Here is a 6,573-nt window from a genome sequence, read left to right as displayed (position 1 = left end):
AGTGTTCTGGTGGGATAATATGGCACTATGAGCTCACTAAGATATGATGGAGCTTGACCATTTAGAGCTTTATGTTGTGTCGTAGGGTTAGGGCTGTTCAGCGCTGATCTGAACAAACAGCTGCTGATGACAGAAGAAGAAGTTACGATGAAGCATAACGTTTATATTTGGTATAATGATCTGAAAAAGGTCACAGTGTCAGGCTGAGTGATTTATAGATTATACTTGATGTATCTATAACATCAGATGATCAAGTCATGTTTGAAGTGAGCAGAACGAGACTGACCTCAGTGTTTGGGTTCTCACTTCCTGCTGCGGCTCTCTGCGTCTCACACAAACATGATACGTCACACACACTCCTTCATCGTCCATCCAGACCTCTCTACTGGACGATGGCGTGTGTGACAGTGAGTTTTTTTTAGAGATGTTACTGTTTTGTATGACATCAGTCCCTCCTCTAACAGAGAGGATTTAATATGATGTATAAAATATATGAGGCTCATAAAACACAGCAGCTGCAGCAGTGACTCACCTTTGAATTATTTCATTGAATCTGTCATCCTCAATCAGAACCATCTCTGATATGATGGTTACCACCAAAACAAACTGTCCCCCTGTCTCCACCTCCATCTGCCTCCCCCCTATATGTCCCCGCCCCTCCCCCTGTCTCCACCATCTGCCTCCCCCCTATATGTCCCTGCCCTGCTCATACCAGTGTTTTCTCTGTTAACACAGTCCCAATCAATCAATCAATCAATCAGCTGTATTTATAAAGCCCAGTATCACAAATCACAATTTGCCTCACAGGGCTTTACAGCATACGACATCCCTCTGTCCTTATGACCCTCACAGCGGATAAGGAAAAATGGTAGAAACCTCAGGAAGAGCAACTGAGGAGGGATCCCTCTTCCAGGACGGACAGACGTGCAATAGATGTCGTACAGAACAGATCAGCAGTGTTCAGTCTGATCATCACTCAGCTCTCAGTAGTGTTTCTTCTTCTTCTCTGGATGCAGCTCAGTTTGTATCAGAGGTTTGACAGATTTCAGTTTCCTGAGGGAAGTTTGAGTCGATCGTTTTACAGACTGCAGATTGTGTGTTTGTATTTTGGAGCCTGTGGGTGCAGAGTTTGTGCAGAGGAGTGGAGTCAAGACCCAGAGGGCTGTTTCCTGTCGGTGTACTCAGAGCCAGTGTTTCTGTGTTTTTTATAAAACAACATGGATGGAGGAGGAGGACGACGTGAGGAGTGTTTTCTGCTCCTTCCTACTCATCATCAGCTCCATGAGACAATGGGAAAAATGTTCACAAACACATATTTGAGGTCATCTGACCGTTTCTGTCCCAGTTTTAAAGAGGAACGAGTATATTATGGAGCCTGTCACAAAACAGTTATTCTCAAAGAGGACTGGGCTGGATCTGTGTAGCTACAGAAGACCTGATAGACATAAGATCTGCCTACAACCTGTCTGAGTCAGTTTGGGTGAGTTAAAGGTTCAGATGTTTTGCAGTGAGGTTGTATGAAGCACTGACCCAGGGTCAGTGTGTTACCACAGTTAGATGTTGGTCGTCTCGTCCACAGAGCACCAACGTGAGAGCAAAGTGATGTGCAGCTATAGGCAGCAATAAAACAGACATCTGCCATCAGTTTGGCTGGACGTTATATTTACAACATTTCCACCGCTTCACCCTACCGTCAGACGACCCTCTCTGACAGGAAGCTGTTCATGGTTTTAGTTTTCCATCTCAGCTCTCGTCAGAACCAAACTCCATTAACAGAAACAGTGATTTTAGCTGGCTGAAGACAGGAGCTGCAGGTTTACTGCTGCCTCGATCCATTAGTTAGTCTGTGTTGTTGAATCTGATTTAAACCTTTAAAACATCAAAGTCACACAGTAACACAAACACACTAACAGACGGAAGCAGCAGTCGACCTCCTGTGTTCACTGATCTTAAATCACTGTTTTTCTAAATGAAGTCTGGCTCTGAGAAGAGAGAGATAACAGCTGCAGTTCCACATCTGAAATCTCTGTCTGACAGTAAGATAACGTACACTTAAACTAATGTTGTCGGTTTGGGTGGTTAAAACGTATTTTGTTGTTGCCTCCATCCACAGCAGGACATTATCTAACGTCTGTGTCAGTACTTCTGCCTGCTGCTTCAAACTGGGGGTGTGTGACAGCCGCCATCACCAGCGGCGGACACAGTGAAACACAGTCGTGTGTTGTTTGTTATTTGTTGCTGAGCAGGAGAGAGTGAACGGTGGATTTTAAGAGCTAAGATGAGATGAGAGCTGTGAGAGTGAACTCAATTCAATCAATCAATCAATTTTATTTATAAAGCCCAATATCACAAATCACAATTTGCCTCACAGGGCTTTACAGCATACGACATCCCTCTGTCCTTATGACTAAAGCAATAAAGTGAAGCTGGCATCACAGAGCTGAGGTGAACAGCACAGCTGGTGATAATGTAGTTCTGTGACCATGCTGATAAACAGGAAGTCATGTGGTTCACTGTTAATGCAAGGATATTTATTGTAACCACAGCTTCTCCCACCATCAGTGAACGTACCACAGAGAGGTTCAGAGACACTCAGTCATGGTGGGTGTTTCTGTTTTCTCTCGGATCACTCAGTTTGATTTACCTGCTGCTGCGACAGGAAACCAGCGACATCATGACGTCCTGGAGTTTTGACCTCTGACTACAGGCTGAGATGTGCAGAGGTTACAGAGAGGGCATGAAGCAGCAGCATGAGGAACATTTGCTGGAAACTTGTTTCTGTGTTCATACGAGCTGAACGTCTGAAGAGAAACACACATGGAGGAAATCTCTCCAACATGGCGGCTCATGTTTTTAACTGTCTGAATGTTTGGAGTTTCTGCAGTAATCCTTTTCCACACGCTTCAGCTGCTCTCTAAAATAAACTGAGAGTTCGTCTGGACGCTCGCCAACAACCACTGTCGAGCAGAGGAAGCTGTTTGTGCTCTGGAAAAAGCTCGAGAGTCTCACGTGCACACACACACACACACACACACACACACACACACACACACACACACACAGATATACATCTGTTTGTGTGTGTGTGTGTGTGTGTGTGTGTGTGTTTGTGTGTGTGTGTGTGTGTGTGTCTCTGCTCCCCGTGCACGTCCTGTCATATGTGCTCTGACCCACATACCACTTCCTGTTCCACATACAGAGCAGGAGAGAGGATGAGGAGGGATGAAGCACAGTGTGCTGAGTTTTAAGGAGGTTTTCATCTCTCAGTATTGATACAGAATATAAATCAATATCAATTAGGGCTGTAGTCTCCTGGTCGACTAGTCGATTATTTAGTCGCTATGCTCTCGTCCGACCAAATTCTCATAAATCGAATAATCGCTGTGTTACTTTCATAAGGAGAAAAGTGCTACATCAACAGCTTTCCAGGATTAATCCATTATTTCCTGCGGCGGGGGGACAGGCTAAGTTACCTGTGAAAATGAGGGTGTTTTCAAAACACCCCCGTTGTTGACAGAAAGTTGAACTCGCCCACCCTCACGCTCAGCGTCGCGGTGACGCAGACCTCCTGTCTGTCTCTGTAAGCTGACATCATTTCCCTCAGTGGAAACGAAGCTTGTATTTACTTGTATTTCACAGATAAGAAACAGTAAATTGTGAAGACAGTAAAGCCTCCACTAAAATAGCATTTTAAGTCTTGTGTGTGATTTATCCTTCAGGGATTTATAGACGGAATCGCCTTGTTGTTTACATTTACTTCCGGGTAGAAAACCGGCGCGTCAGTTGAATAAAGACGAGCGAGACGAACGAGAGGTAAGCTATATATATCATCGTTTAGAATAATTTGATGTTTGTAAAGTCTATAAAACCAATGATTGAACAAACATTACTACTTCTGTGTGCATGTTTTTGTAATTAGTCATGGTTATCGTAGATTAGCTGAGCTAATGGTTAGCTGTCAAAGTTAGCTACACAGTAGTGACAGATATTTAACTAACTCAAACTAGTATTTATGAGGTAGTTATAAATATTCATGTATTGGACAGGAGGAAGATTAGCAGGGTCAGTGAACCACCCATCACTGATAATATAGGGGTCTGGGAGTGGCACGATGGCATCACCAACATGGAGCTGCAGTTTCGCTTTATAACCATTATAATCTGCTGTGTCTAAGCCAACAGCATAGGTGGACAACTGACTCATCTTTCCTTTGCTCTTGATGGTCCTGCCTGTCTTGTGCCTCTTCTTATTTACTCCTGCTTCTTATTTAAATATTGTCTCTTCTTATAATTCTTATTTATCCCTTCCTCTTCTCATCTTCTTACTCAGTCTCTTATTTACTCAAGCTTCTTCTCATCTTCCTCCTCTCTGCCTGTCTTACCCTGGTTCAATACTTTTTCTGTAGAGGTGAATAACGTGAAAATCATGAATGAAAAACTGTTCAACAATCGCCATTTCCAACATTTTGTTTATTAAAGCAGATCGTCAACATCAACACACCACTTGTTACATTGCTGGCTAGAGGCTGGTTTGCGAGGCTACTGTCACTACTGTGTAGCTAACTTTGACAGCTAACCGTTAGCTCAGCTAATCTACGATAACCATGACTAAATACAAAAACATGCACACAGAAGTAGTAGTGTTTGTTCAATCATTGGTTTTATAGATTTTACAAACATCAAATTATTCTAAACGATGATACATGTTAGCTTACCTCTCGTTCGTCTCACTTGTCTTCATTCAACTGACGCGCCGGTTTTCTACCCAGAAGTAAATCTAAACAACAAGGCGATTCAGTCTATACTTCGGGATTTATCCTGGCTTCATATGAGCAGAGGAAATCTCCGCTCGTCGCTACCCAGATAGCACACATACATCTGGCCGATGTCGGCCTGATGTATCAAGTTTAGATCGTTAAGACATAGCAGGGAGAGCGTTTGCTCATTGCCAAGACGTCGCTGAGACGTCGGCCTTTAATCGAAAATTATCACCACGTGACGTTCAAACGATCAATAAAAGATGCTGCGGTCAGTGAGCGCTCCATCATTAATATTCGTATGCTTCGTTAACAACGACCTTTATTCATTTAGGTCGGACCTTTCAAACTACAAATATTTCACCATTCCATGTGAGAAATCAATGCTAACATTAAAAAATAGCTGACTGTTACCCTATTTTGTGTGTAAGTGTGCACAATGAAGAGACAAAAGCTTTGTCTTTACCTCCACCTGTCTGTTCCCTGAGCTTTGTCTTCACCTCCACCTGTCTGTTCCCTGAGCTTTGTCTTTACCTCCACCTGTCTGTTCCCTGAGCTTTGTCTTTACCTCCACCTNCCCAACTTCACCACTGTATTTTTTTTTGTTAGCAATTCAGCTGTATTTTAGCCAGATTGAAGGCTTTGGGTCCGTCACTCTGCTTCATTTAGTGTTGTAACGGTTAAATAACGGGATCCGGCATTAACTCCGTTAACTGTTAACAGCAGCTCAACAATCAGTCCTTCATCTCGGAAAAACAGTGGTTTCAAAACTGCTCTAGTACCTGTAGCCACCGGGTCAGTTTGCTTTGCAGAGGAGGAGACCTCGACTGATAAATTGCCCATAAAATCACATTAACAACATACTGAAGGCATCCTTTAACGTCACTATTTGACCTCCGCGCTCATTCTCCGCTCCTGTCAACCCACACTTGAGCACCTGTTCTGGGATACACAGTGTCGGCCCGCCCTGCCTTACCTCCGCGCTCCTCTCCGCTCCTCTCCCAGACACTTGAGCACACGTCCAGGGCCCCGGAGGTCAGGCCAGGGGGCTGCGGGACCAGGGGTGACAGCTCCGGGCACTTCCACTTTAACCCAAAACGAGTGCTCACGATAACCAGATGAGCAGATAACGTCAACTAGGGAAAATAAAATGAAAACACCACAGTTGTAGCCTGTTAGCTAACATGAGCTAAACCGCTAAATTAGCTAACAGCTAACGAAAAATAACGTTAGCTGGTGGGGACCTGTGCTAAGCTATATACACCCAGTTGTGCCTCGCCACTCACCACGAACCTCTTTTAACGGTCACAGAAGAAACAACATAGCTATTTTCTGCCAATTTATTCCAGTTAGCTTACCTGAAACCAACTGCGATGAGATGCTGTATCCTGCGAGCTCAGTTCCAAACAAACACTGCGGAGATGAAATTCCGCCTCTGTGGCGACTTCTGTATGTGGGCAGGTATGGGCCGACCCAAAGCCGATGTAACAGAGACGTTTGATGAGCTGGGACAAAAGAGTATTAAATTTAAAGATATCCGCCCATGCGGCCGACGCTTGTCAGACGTTATAAATTCCGATGTGTCGTCCTCAGGCTGACGTCGGCCAGATGTATGTGTGCTATCTGGGTAGGCTAATGTATACAATGTAAAATGCCATAGGCTGGCGCTAATAACGTTAGCATGTTGTATTTGTTTGGAAAACGTGTTTAGTATCAGACAGTTGTTTTGTCAGTGAATGTTGTGAGTTGTAATGGAGCCAAATTATGTGCCGTTACCTTTGTTACATGTTGCTGTTGTCCCTGGTTTTATATGAGAA

General features: G+C 44.0%; 1 protein-coding gene across 1 annotated transcript in view; it reads left to right on the top strand.

The window, feature by feature from the left end:
• Nucleotides 1–6,573, top strand: part of LOC126393394 (mitogen-activated protein kinase kinase kinase kinase 4-like) — a 124,554-nt gene that overhangs the window by 54,919 nt on the left and 63,062 nt on the right. The window lies entirely within an intron of this gene.

Source organism: Epinephelus moara, chromosome 7 (genome assembly GCF_006386435.1).
Source record: "Epinephelus moara isolate mb chromosome 7, YSFRI_EMoa_1.0, whole genome shotgun sequence".
NCBI classification, from domain to species: Eukaryota; Metazoa; Chordata; class Actinopteri; order Perciformes; family Serranidae; genus Epinephelus; species Epinephelus moara.
The sequence above is the reverse complement of the archived record's forward strand: the minus strand, read 5'-3'. Positions and strand labels throughout refer to the sequence as shown.